At 37.4% G+C, this 13310-nt stretch overlaps 1 pseudogene; it reads right to left on the bottom strand.

Moving 5' to 3' along the window:
- The window catches only part of LOC103274387, a 12880-nt pseudogene extending 6937 nt beyond the window's left edge, over positions 1-5943 (bottom strand).
- Between the last annotated feature and the right edge of the window lie 7367 nt (positions 5944-13310).

The raw sequence follows: 13310 nt of genomic DNA, 5'->3' as shown, positions 1-13310 counted from the left end.
GTGGGTCTCGAACCCGTGGGCTCAGGTAATCCACTCACCTCAGCCTCCCAAAGCGCAGGATTACAGGCTGAGCCACCGAGCCTGGCTCTATATTGGATACTTTAAAGGTTTTGAGAATAAAAAATAAAAACACTATATTTCTTTGCTTATCAGTATAAAAGTATATTGCACTAGCATAATTTGTGGAAACAATGTGAACTCATAGGTCTCAGATGGAAATGATGTGACAAGGCAGAGCTCTAAGTCTTTGAGCCTTTTGAATAGAAAAAATGATCAGAAAGGTGTTCTCTCAGTTTTACTATTTTTAAGCAGATTGAAATGACCGTAATGTCTTAGTTATCAGGGCAGTATGATCTCTAAAGTTGTTTTGCTCAAGATAGATTTATTGGTGTTTGCTGTTGTTGAATTGAGTCTAAAAAAGAACACTCTCTCAATTCCAAACCATCATATTATTTTCTAATGGCAAAATCTTCGTTTAACATATAGACCTCTGTAATTGCTCATTCATGGGGTTTTAATATAACTTATCTATGTCTTATTCCTAATTTCATATACTTTATATATTACTAGTTTTGTAGGAGAAGACTGAATTCAATTTGGTTGTAGAAATGTTACAAATTCCTTTGTCCAAACCCATCCCCAAAGTCAGAATAGGACACGCCGTGTGCTTTCCTTGTTATCCTGAGGATTCTCAACCAGTTTAGGAACTGGTTTGTTCCTCTGTCTCTGAGAGTATTGTTTTCTGATCACAGTTGGATTTTTCTAGGTTTTAAAACAAATTGTAGTGGAACTTCTTGCTGCTGCTCATTTTAAATTCTTCTGTGATTGAGCAAAAACTGTATCTCAGGGTTTTTGGGTTTTTTTTTTTTATTCTCTTAGAGATTTAAGATAAAAGAATCTTACAAATTTAATGATTAAAGAATCACATACTGCTCATTATTTTAGTACCCAGCACTAAAAGAATTCCTTTTCTGGTATGTTTTCTATCAGCCCACTCTTACTATTTTTTCCACTTCCGTTATTTTCTGCAACCTCCTCTTTCTTTGTTACTCTTAACCTTTGCTTTTGTTTCTGTTTTTAAACAGGAATTGCATGTGACCTGCTTCCTCCTGGGTTTGGAAAAAGCTTTCTGCAAATGTCTAAAGCTCTAGAAGAAAATAAATGTGTCCAATTTAGGCAAAGAAAATGTTTGGCCAATTTCAGCATTTTCTTTATTATTATTTTTTTCTGAATAATAAAGTAATACATGAAAACATAAAAAAGCTACACATGCTTATTTTAATGAAACTATAGTAATAACAGAAGTATATAAGTAAAAAGAGAGTCATACCCTCAAAGGGTAATCATTATTAATAGGTGATATTCTTCTAGACCCTTTTCTATTCATGAATATTTGTCCATGTCAGTAAAGGCAGATTTAGGTCACTGTCCTTGACGGCTGTGGTATTCTATAGTATGAATGTAGCAGGATTTATCTATTTCCTTATTGATAAGCATTTAGAGAGTCTCCAAATTTTAACTATTTTAAATTTCATTATACCTATAGTCTTACACATCTGTATAAGTATTTTTGTAGTTAGTTTAGTTAAGTTTTGTTTTAAGTTGAGGTCTCACTCTGTTGCCCAGGCTGGAGTGCAGTGGCATGATCATGGCTCACTGCAACCTCAACCTCCTGGGCTCAGATGATCCTTCCGCCTCAGCCTCCCAAGTGGCTGGGGCTACAGGTGTGTGCTAACATGCACAATAAATTATTATTATTATTTTTTGAGTCAGAGTTTCATTTTGTTGTCCAGGCTGTAATGCAGTGGCACAATCATGGCTCACTGCAGCCTTGAACTCCTGGGATCAAGTGATTCTCCTACCTCTTTCTCCTGAGTAGCTGGGACTACAGCTGCAACAGAATCTTGATATGTTGCTCAGGCTGGACTCAAACTCCACGATTCAAGCAATCCTCCAGCTAATTTTTTGAGTTTTTTTTGTAGAGACAGGATCTCACTATGTTGCATAGGCTGGCCTTGAACTCCTGGCCTCAAATGATCCTCCCACTTTACCCTCCCAAAGTGTTGGGATTATAGGTGTGAGCCATGGTGCCTGGCCCCAGCTAATTTTTTAAAAAAATAGAGATGAGGTCTTGCTATCTTACCTAGGCTAGTCTTGAACTCCTGGGCTAAACAGTCTTCCCACCTCAGCCTCCCAAGGTACTGAGATTATAGGCATGAGCCATTGTGCTTGGCCTATAGTTTTCTGCATGCAAGATCATGTCATCTGCAAACAGACATCATTTTACCTCTTCTTTCCAATTTGAATGCCTTTTATTTCTTATTTCTTTATTTACTTGTTTGTTTATTTATTTATTTTTGTCCAATTGTTCCGGTTAGGACTTCTAGTACCATGTTGAATAGAAGTGGTGAGAATGGGCATCCTTGTCTTGGTCCTCATCTTAGAGATATTGGTTGTGGGTTTTTCTTCTCCTTTTCTGTTTATTTGTTTATTTTAGAGACAGAGTCTTGCTATGTTGCTCAGGCTGGACTCAAACTCAAGGATTTAAGCAATCCTCCTGCCTTAGCCTCTCAAGTAGCTGAAATTACAGGTGTACACCACCACAACTGGTATTGTGGGTTTTCATAAATGCTTTTTATCAGAGTGAGAAACTCATGTGTTTTTGTCCTTTATTCTAATTAATAAGGTATACTACCTTGTCTGATTTTTATATGTTGAATCAACCTTGCATCCCTAGGTAAATTCCTTTTTTTTTTTTTTTTGAGTTGGAGTCTCACTCTGTCACCCAGACTGGAGTGCAGTAGCCGCTCCTGGTCACCGCAACCTCGACCTGCTGGGCTCCAGTGATCCTTCCACCTCAGCCTTCCAAGTAGCTGGAACTATAGGCGTGCGCTATCACACCCGGCTCATTTTTTTGATTTATTGTAGAGATGAGGTTTCGCTAAGTTGCCCAGGTGGATCTTGAACTCTCGAGCTCAGGCAATCCATTCACCTCGGCCTCCCAAAGCGCTGGGATTACAGGCTGAGCCACCGAGCCCAGTCATAATTATCTGGAAGAATAGGCTTTTTTTTGGTTTGTTTTTTTCTGAGTTGGAGTCTCACTCAGTTGCCCAGACTGGAGTGGAGTGGTGGCTCCCGACCACCGCAGCCTCGACCTGCTGGACTCTGGCAATCCCCCGCCTCAGCCTTCCAAGTAGCTGGAACTACAGGTGCGCGCTACCACGCCCAGCTAATTTTTTATTTATTGCAGAGATGAGGTCTCACCAGGCTGCCCAGGCGGGTCTCGAACTCGCGGGCTCAGGCAATCCACTCACCTCGGCCTCCCAAAGGCGCGGGCTTACAGGCTGAGCCACCAAACCCAGCTTAAAAATACTTTCTAATTTACTTTTTGATTTCTTCTTTGACCCATGGTTTATATAGAAGTGTGTAGTTTCCAAATATTTAGAGATTTTCTAGAGATCTTTCTGGTTTTTTACTTCAAATTTAATTCCATTGTAGTCAGAGAATATACTTTGTTGACATTAATCTTTTTGAATTTAGTGATACTCATTTTATGGCCCATAATTTGGTCTATTTTGGTTAATATTCCATCTGCATTTGAGAAGAACTTGCTCTTAGAGTAGTCTGTGAATGTCAATCAGGTGAAATTGATTGATAGTTTTGAAAAATAAAGTCTGTCATCTCCTTGCTGTAGATACCATGTAGTCTGACAATTAAGTTCACAAACGTGCCACTGTGCACTTACGTTGGTAGCACTGTACAAACAACTTGGTAAGGTTTCATAATCTTGGTCTATCAGTTTCTCACAGTTGTGTTCGAGTCAACATGTGGTGGTGTCTTGCCGAGTGGCGTTCATTATTGTTGTTGCATGTTTTGTGTGCTGTTGCAATAATGTTGGAGCTTGAATTAGAGCAATGAACAAATATTAAACTTCTTGTTAAACTTGGCAAGAGTAGCCAGTTGTGGTGGCTCATGCTTGTGATCCCAGCACTTTGGGAGGCAAAGGCAAGAGGATTATCTGAGCTCAGGGGTGGTTCGAGACCAGCCTGAGCAACATGGCGAGACCTTGTCCCTCCAAAAAAAAAAAAAGCCAGGTGTGGTGGTGCATGCCTGTATTTCCAGCTACTTGGAAAGTTGAGGTGGAAGGATCACCTGAGCCCAGCAGGTTGAGGCTATGGTTGCCATGAGTGTACCACTGCACTCCAGACTGGGTGACAGAGTGAGACTCTGACTCAAAAACAAAACAAAACAAAACAAAAAAAACTTGGCAAGAGTATCAGGGACATGTTAGTCCAATTTTATGGAGATAATGCCATAAAGGAAATGGCAGTGTATAAATGGATTGAACATTCTTCTGAGGGTAGAGAAAGCATCACTGATGAAGAGAGGTCAGGATGGCTATTAATGAGCAGAACTGACAAAAATATTGCAAAAGTTCATCGAATTGTGTGTCAAAATCGTTGGCTGACTGTGAGAAGTATAGCAGACCAAATAAACATCGATAAACAGGAAAATCTTAACTGAAAATGTTGGTTTGAGAAAAGTGTTTGTAAAAATGGTCTCGAAGGAACTCGTGCATCATGATAATGCACCAGAGGAGTACTTTGAAGGTGACCATAGTGATATTTAGCAATGAGGTATATAGCACTTTTCTTAGCATGAGTTCATGAACTTAATTGTCAGACTTCCCACTGTTGTTCTGCTAATCGATGAGAGAATTGAAATGTCCTACCAATTCTTTTTTTTCCTATTTCCCCCCTGCAATTCTTTTACATTTTGCTTCATAAATTTTGAAGTTCTGTTATTAGCTGCACATGCATTTAGGACTGTTATGTTCTTTACATTAATTGGATCCTGTATTATTATAAAATGCTGATCTTTTCCCCTGCTTATATTCTTTGCACTGAAATCTACTTAAGTATTAATACAGTCTTTCAGCTTTCTTTTGAATAGAGTTAGCAGGGCGAAATTGTCATAATTGTGGTAATTTGTGTCATTTGCTTAAAAGTTTTTTTACTGTAAAGTTAATTATTGAGTATTTTATATTTATGGCAATTAGTAAGTATTTTGTGGGGGTGATACTTTGATATTATTTAAATATCCTTTCTCATCAAACTTTTTTCACCAGTTTTAAAATGTATCAATGATTTTTTTCCTCAACCAGTTATTACTGTGAGGTTTGCCAAATGGTGATTTTTCTCATTTCATTATTGTTTCTTCACTTATTTGGCATCCTTCTGTAAGGTAGAGACTTCCTTTCTGAAATTTTTGTAAACGTGTTGAATTAAAATATGTGATAGTACTATAGTACTAACACAAAATGTAGGAGGGGTATGGTACACAGAATAATGCCCCCCCCAATGATTTTTATGTCTTAATCCCTGGGACCTGTGAATACTTTACATGACAAAAGGAACACTGAAGTTGTAATTAATTTAAAGGTTTTGAACTGGAGAAAATATCCTGGATTATTTAGGCGGGCCTTATATGGTTACAAGGAAGGACCTTATAGTAAAAGACAACCACAAGAGAGTCAGGAGAGGAGATGTGAGGATGGAAACAGAGGTTGAAGTGATGCAGTTGTGGAGGCCACAATCCAAGGAATGCCACCATCCTCTAGCAGCAGGATAAATCAAGAAGATGGATTCTCCCCTAGAGCCTCCAGAAAGGAACACATCCCTGCCGATACCTTCAATTTTAATTTTTTTACTTTTCCCTTGACTGCAAGATGAAATCCTTTAGTTTCTGTTATTTCCTGTAAGTTGAAAGGTAACTGTAAAGGCTTCATTAGGTACAATTAAATATTTTTGGTAAGAATACTTCATAGGTGATGTATAGGAGGCATGTGATGCCTTGTTGTTCCACTTTTAATGATACTAATATTGATCATTGAGTTAAGGTTGACTTTGCTTCCTTCACCTCAGTTTACCTGGTAAGATCCATTTTGGACTACTGTCCTCCAGAATTATAAGACAATACATTTGTATTTGTGGTTATTTGTTACAGCAGCAATATAAAACATGTTAAATAGAGTTAACATGTTTTAAAGTCTTTGCATTGTCCAAACAGAGGTAATTAAAGGTAGACTATAATATGTCTAGGAGGCATGTTAAGATCACTAGGGTTAGCTGGGCTCGGTGTCTCAGCCTGTAATCCCGCGCCTTTAGGAGGCTGAGGTGAGTGGATTGCCTGAGTCCGCGGGTTCCAGACCCGCCTGGGCAGCGAGACCTCATCTCTACAATAAATCAAAAAATCAGCCGGGCATGGTAGCGCATGCCTGTAATACCAGTTACTTGGAGGGCTGAGGCAGAAGGATCGCCGGAGCCCAGCAGGCAAGGCTGCGGTGGCTGGGAGCGGCCACTGCACTCCAGTCTGGGTGACAGTGAGACTCCAACTCAAAAAAAATAAAAAATAAAAAATAAAGATCACTAGGGTACTAAAAGAATAAACTTCTAAAAATGTAACTAGCAAGCTATTACATGGCTAAAAGGGAATAAAGAAAAATATTTTACTAATCTGAAAGAAGGCAAGAATGGAGAAAAAAGGATCAAGCAACACTTGGGACAAATAAAAAACAGATAGCAAGATGATAGTTATAAACCCAGAAATATCAGTAATTTCATTAGCTGCAAGTGGACCAAATAATACAGTTCAGAGCAGAGCTTGTAAAATTTAAAAAAGCAAACAACTAAATACTGTTTGCAAGAGACACACTTTCTATGCAAAGGTCACAGAAAGGTCTAAAGGAAAAGTATAACAAAATATATTATGGAAATAACACGTGTATTATCGAAATACTATCCAAAAGATAATTGATGTGACCATACTATTGTCAGACAAAGTAGACTTTAAGTCAAGAAGTATTACTAGAGAGGGGAACACTTCTGCTGATAAAAAGGTTAAGTCAACAGACTAAAAATATTCCTAAATTTCTGTGCACCTGTCAGTGTAGCTTAAGAATATATGAAACACAATTTGGCAGAACTGAAAGAGGAAGTAGGTTCACAATCATAGTTAGAGATTTTAATACATGTTTCTCAGTAACTCAGAATAATCTTCCCACTAAGAAAACTGGAGGCCCAAATGGATTGCCTGGTGAATTCTTCCATTTAGTAAAGAACACCAAAATTTTCTAGAGGACTGAAAAATAGTGAACATTTCCCAGTTCTTTTTATGGAGTCAGTGTAACCTTATACCAAAACCTGACAAGAACTTGACTCTATTGATTTTCATCTTGCAGTCAAGAGAAAAGTAAAGAGTATCTAACAAAGATCTCACATGTTAGTAGTTTTTCGCCACATCTGGACTTCTGACTAAGAAGAAATCACTTTTCCCCTTTCAGCTTTCCCTTCTCTCAGGAAAATTCAAAGGTTATTTATCCACTTTAATACCTTCAATCCAACAGAAAGAACATTTATTAAACAACTGCTTTGGCGCATGCTTTCTGTTTCTCTTGCTCTCTCTATCCTTCCAATTTGGCTTTCTCTCTTAATTCAGATTTGGAAGGTTTGAAATAGATGATTTTCGTCTCAGTAAGAGTGAAAAATGTAGAGGCCTATGTCTGTGCTGCTGTCTTCCTTGTTTTCTGCCATTAGTTGGGAGTCCCTGTGGAGAAGCAAAAAAGTGATTATTTTCAGGGCATATGTTTGGCTAAGCATATGTGACTTGGGCTCATGCCATTAATCCCTGCCTTTTTACTGTATAGTAATAATACTTATATGAGTAACACTTACTTCCCAATAACTAGAGCTAGGTGCTGTTTATATATCTATTTGCTTAGCAAATAATATACATAGTTTCCTACTTAAGTTTTCCTGAGATTCCATGCAGTTTCATTGGTCTGAAATGTATTATTAACCATTTAATTCTCATGGGAGACATTTATTATAAATGCTTAGGTGGGTTGAAGGCAAATATTTGGATAAATAATTTCCTAATGATAGTTCAGTTCCTCCTTTATTTTCTAAAGTAGATATAGCAAGCAAGTTGTTCAGGATGGTAGAATAATATGTTCCTAATGATATACAGTGGAGATTCAGAAGTGTAAAGCAGTGAGGGTGGGGTAGATGATGAGAAATTACTTAATGAGGACAATGTACATTATTCAGGTGATGGATACCCTAAAAGCCCTGACTTCACCACTCCACTATCTATTCATGTAACAAAATTTTACTTGTATCCCCTAAATTTATACAACAAAATAATAATATGTTCCTAGATTCTAGATATTGTCTTATCTTAACTAGTCAGTTTACTTTGTTGTAATAATTGTGGCCAGTATTGCTTCATTATTACTTGGCTATTGATTTATAGTGCTGAAAGTATAATATTGTATCTACCTCTTTAGTATACTCTTACTACTTTTAGGAGGAAGAGAAATGTGTTTAAATAGGTTTCTGAAGACCAGGTGTAAAGGAAATACACATTTCCTTTTTTATGTTCACTCTAAAGATAAACACTTGATGAGCTAAGAACAACCACTCATGACCAGTTGTTAAATTTTTTATCCTGATCCCTTTGAACTCATTCTAGGTTATTATATTAACCTATTAAGTTAATTATTCATGAAAAAGACTTCAGAGCTAAGTATCTCACATTTAAATGTATATTATAACCAATTCTTGCCAGAAAATCAGAATAGAGTGGAAATTATCAGAAAAAATTTTAAGACTAATTATAAATAAAATAAAATACCCAGGAAATGACTGATAACGAAGGGTTATATCTTTCCATTTATTGTATATTTTAGTTTTGATCCTCCAGTTCTTCATTGAAATTTCTGAGGTATAAAAAAGAAGTGTGAAGCCGGGCTCGGTGGCTCAGCCTGTAATCACAGCGCTTTGGGTGGCTGAGGTGAGTGGATTGCCTGAGCCCGCGGGTTCGAGACCCGCCTGGGCAACTTGGAGAGACCTCATCTCTACAGTAAGTCAAAAATTAGCTGGGCGTGGTAGCACGCGCCTGTAGTTCCAGCTACTTGGAAGGCTGAGGTGGAATGATCGCCGGAGCCCAGCAGGTCGAGGCTGCAGTGGCCGCTTCAGTGGCCAGGAGCGGCCACTGCACTCCAGTCTGGGTGACAGAGTGAGACTCCAACTCAAAAAAAAAAAAAGTGTGTTACTACTTCATATCTACTAGGATGGCTATTAATTAAAAAAAAAACAAAAAATATTGAGTGTTGGTGAGGATGTGGAGAAAATGAGGACCCTTATGTGTTGCTGGTGAAATGTAAAATGGATCAGTCATGGTGGAAAACAGTATGGTAGTTCCTAAAAAATTAAATATAGAATTACCACATGAACTAGCAATTCCTCTTCTGGATATATACCCCAAATAGTTCAAAGCAGGGACTTGAATAGATATTTGTATACCAATGTTCATTGCAACATTATTCCCAATAGTCCAAAGGTGGAAGCAGCCTAAGAGTCCATTGATAGATGATGAATGGATAAACACAATGTGGTATAGTCATGCAGTGGAGTATTATTCAGGCTTACAAAGGTATTAAATTCAGACACATGATACTATATGGATGAACCTTGAGGACATTATGCTAAATGACATAAGCCAGCCACAAATGAGTCTACTTATATGAGGTACCTAGAGTAGTCATTCATAAAGATGTAAAGTAGAACAGTGGTTACCAGGGACTGGGGAAAGAGGGAATGGGCACAGAGTTTGAGTTTGAGATGATAAAGTTCTGGAGATGGATGGTGGTGATGGTTGCACAACAATGTGCATGTATTTAATATAGTAAACTGTACATTTAAAAATGGTTAAAATGAACCAGGTGCAGTGGCTCATGCCTGTAATCCCAGCACTTTGGGAGGCTGAGGTGAGAGGATAGCCTATCCCATGGGTTCGAGACCAGCCGGGGCAACATGACGAGACCTCATATTTACAATAAATCAAAAAAATTATTTGGACGTGGTGTTGCATGCCTGTAGTTCCAGCTACTTGGAGGGCTGAAGTGGAAGGATTGCTTGAGGCCAGCAGTTTGAGGCTACAGTGGCTGTGAGCATGTCACTGTACTCCAGTCTGGGCAACAGAGTGAGACTCCAACTCAAAAAAAAAAAAGGTTAAAATAGTAATTTTATGTTGTGTGTATTTTACCACAATAAAAAGTATCTGCCTTTCTCAGAAATACACATTTTGCTATAGTGCATACATCTTTTTAGAGAAAGAACAAATGTCGTAAAAAACTGAATGTGATCCCTCTTTGTAGATGACATGATTCTACACCTTGAAAACCCAAGAGAATCTGTCAAAAACTTCCTTGCACTAATAAAGGACTTTGGTAAAGTCTCAGGGTATAAAATAAGTGTGCAAAAGTCAGTCATATTCCTATACATCAACAGTAAATAAATAGAAGCCCAAATAAAAAGCACAATCCCATTCACAATAGACACACACACACACACACACACACAAAAAGAGCAGAAATATCTTGACATCTTTGAACCAGAAAAGTCAAAGACTTTTACAACAAAAACTACAAAACACTGCTCAAAGAAATCAAAGATGACACAAACAAATGGAAACATATTTCATACTCATGAACTGGAAGAATCAACAGTGTTAAGAAGTCCATTCTACCCAAGGCAATCTCTACTGATTTAACACAATGCCCATTAAATTACCAGGAGCATTCTTCTCAGACCTGGAAACGACAATACAGGAATTCATATGGAAACATAAACGACCACAAATAGCCAAAACAATCCTCAGCAAAAACAAAAACAAAAACAAAACAAAGTGTGAGGTATCACACTCCCAGACTTTAAGCTTTATTATAAGGCGACAATAATCAAAACAGCCTGGTATTGGTGCAAGAACAGGCATATAGACCAATGGAATAGGATAGAGATTCCTGAAGCAAAACCTCAATTTCTCATCTTCGTCAAAGCCTCCCTGCCAACCACTGGGGAGAGGAGAACCTGTTCAGTAAATAGTGATGGGAAAACTGGCTGATTACATGCAGAAGATTAAAATAAGACCCCTACCTATCACCATACACAAAAATCAACTTTAAATGGATCAAAGACCTAAAAGTAAAACCTCAAACTATAAACCCTTAGAAAATCCAGGAGACACTTTTATGGAAATAGGAACTGGCAACCAATTCTTGATCAAAGCCCCAAGTGCCCATGCCATAAAGGATAAGATGGACAAGTGGTACCTCATCACACTGTCAAGCTTCTGTGAAGCCAAAGAAACTGTTGGAATGGGGAGACAGCCTATAAACTGGAAAAAAATATTTGCCAACTATATGCCTGACAAAGGCCTAAATCTAGGATCTACAAGGAACTCAAACGTGCCGAAAAGAAAAAAACAAACAGCCCCATTACAAAGTGGGTGAAAGATATGGATAGACACTTCTCAAAAGAAGACATGAACAGCCAACAGATACATGAAAAGATGCTCAGCCTTACTAGTCATCAAAGAAATGCAAATTAAAACCACACTGTGATACTGCCTAACTCCAGTCAGGATGACCATCATCAATAACTCAAAAAACAACAGATGGTAGAGAGGATGTGGTGACAAGGGAACACTTGTATGGTGTTGGTGGGAATGTAAACTAGTATAGCCTCTGTGGAAAACAGTGTGATGATTCCTAAATGACCTAAAAATCAACCTCCCATATGACCCCATAATTCCCCTACTGGGAATATACCCGGAGGAATTCAAATCGCTCTATGAAAAAGATACCTACACATACATGTGTATTACAGCATTATTCACAATAGCAAAAATGTGAAACCAACTGTGTTGCCCAATGAAAGAGGACTGGATAAAAACAATGTGGTACATATACACGATGGAGTATTATACAACCATAAAGAAGGACAAAATTATGAACTTCATAGCAACTTGGATGGACTAAGAGGCTATAATACTGAGTGATCTATCACAGAATCACAGAAACAAAGAACCAAGTATTACTTGTTCTCACTCATAAGCGGACTTTGAACAACTACAGTAATACTATAAGAAAGGGATTGGCAATAGTGGGAAACTATCAAGGGATTGGAGGGGGGCGCACCTTATCAACAAGGGTACCTGCATAGTGAATATTTGTATTCCTAACCCTGAATTGTACCCCACATATTTAAAATAAAAAATTTATATATATGTAAAAAACTGTGAAGAAGATCATCTCTTGCTTCCCTTGAGTATTCTGAATGGCAGCAACTTATTCTGTGTTGTGGAAGCAGCTGAAAAAGAAAAAATATATATATTTGAAATTTTAAAACAAAATGTATTAGAGAAAGAAGAGAGGAAGGAGAGACATGCCAAAGCTAGCGTGGGCAAGAGAAACCACCAAAAAGTTATATTTAAAAAAACCTTAAAGAATTGCACCCAAACCTATTGGACATATCCATTTAAAATAGGACATTGTATTTCATGATTTTATAGGGCAAACATTGGGGGAAACGCAATGATGTACAGAAGACAGAATGGAAGTCACGCTTTTTTCCTTTTTGTTCTGTAGTGTATAGTCCAGAGTCTTTCCTCATAGATGATAAAAACATTATGGAAGCTTTCTTAGTCTTCCAGGGATTGGTCAGTTGAAGAGGGGAATTATAAAAATTGTGTATCTATAGCCTAGTCATTTTTAAAATCCTAAAACATATTTTCATTTTTTCTTCAGTATTTATGTGTAGGGCCACGGTATTTTATTTGTGTATGGGTCCTTTGGAATTCTTCCTTTTCTTCCTTGTATAAACCACACCTATATTACTTTATTTCAGGTTTTCAGTTTCTAATTTGGTTTCATTAATATAGAGAACAAACTTAAGAGATCAGAATTGTTTTTAGATTTTTATGATTATCCCTCAATATCCTAAAGTTGCTTTATGTACAACTATTTTAGCAGTAACTTTGCTAATCACCTTATTGATCATTTCTAAAGTGTTCAACTTTTTTCCCATAGGAACAGCAACTCTCTTTTATGTTCTTATTTCATCAATTTGCATAATATTTAATTAAATCCCATGATTAAGAAGTTCAGTAGACATAAAGAGCTTGGGAACAAACACAGCTGAATCTTAGCATGCCAACAATTCTATTGGTGGAAACAAGGAGTGTGCATCTAAGTACCAGCCACAAGTAGTAAGCATGCTGTTGACATCTGAATATTTAAGTGATAGAAAAGAGACTCTCAGTTAACATGTTGGAGGTTGTTAGAAATTTTTGCAGAGTGAAATTTGTTTTTTCTCAATATATCCTGAGCATTTTTCTTCTCTGAAAATAGATATCTATGTGATTGGTTTTAATGGCCATATGGTTATATATGCATTAGGCTGAATTTT

Source organism: Carlito syrichta, unplaced genomic scaffold (assembly GCF_000164805.1).
Source record: "Carlito syrichta isolate Samal-C Ts95f unplaced genomic scaffold, Tarsius_syrichta-2.0.1 Scaffold314761, whole genome shotgun sequence".
Taxonomy (NCBI): domain Eukaryota; kingdom Metazoa; phylum Chordata; class Mammalia; order Primates; family Tarsiidae; genus Carlito; species Carlito syrichta.
This window is presented reverse-complemented; position numbering and strand designations above follow the sequence as displayed.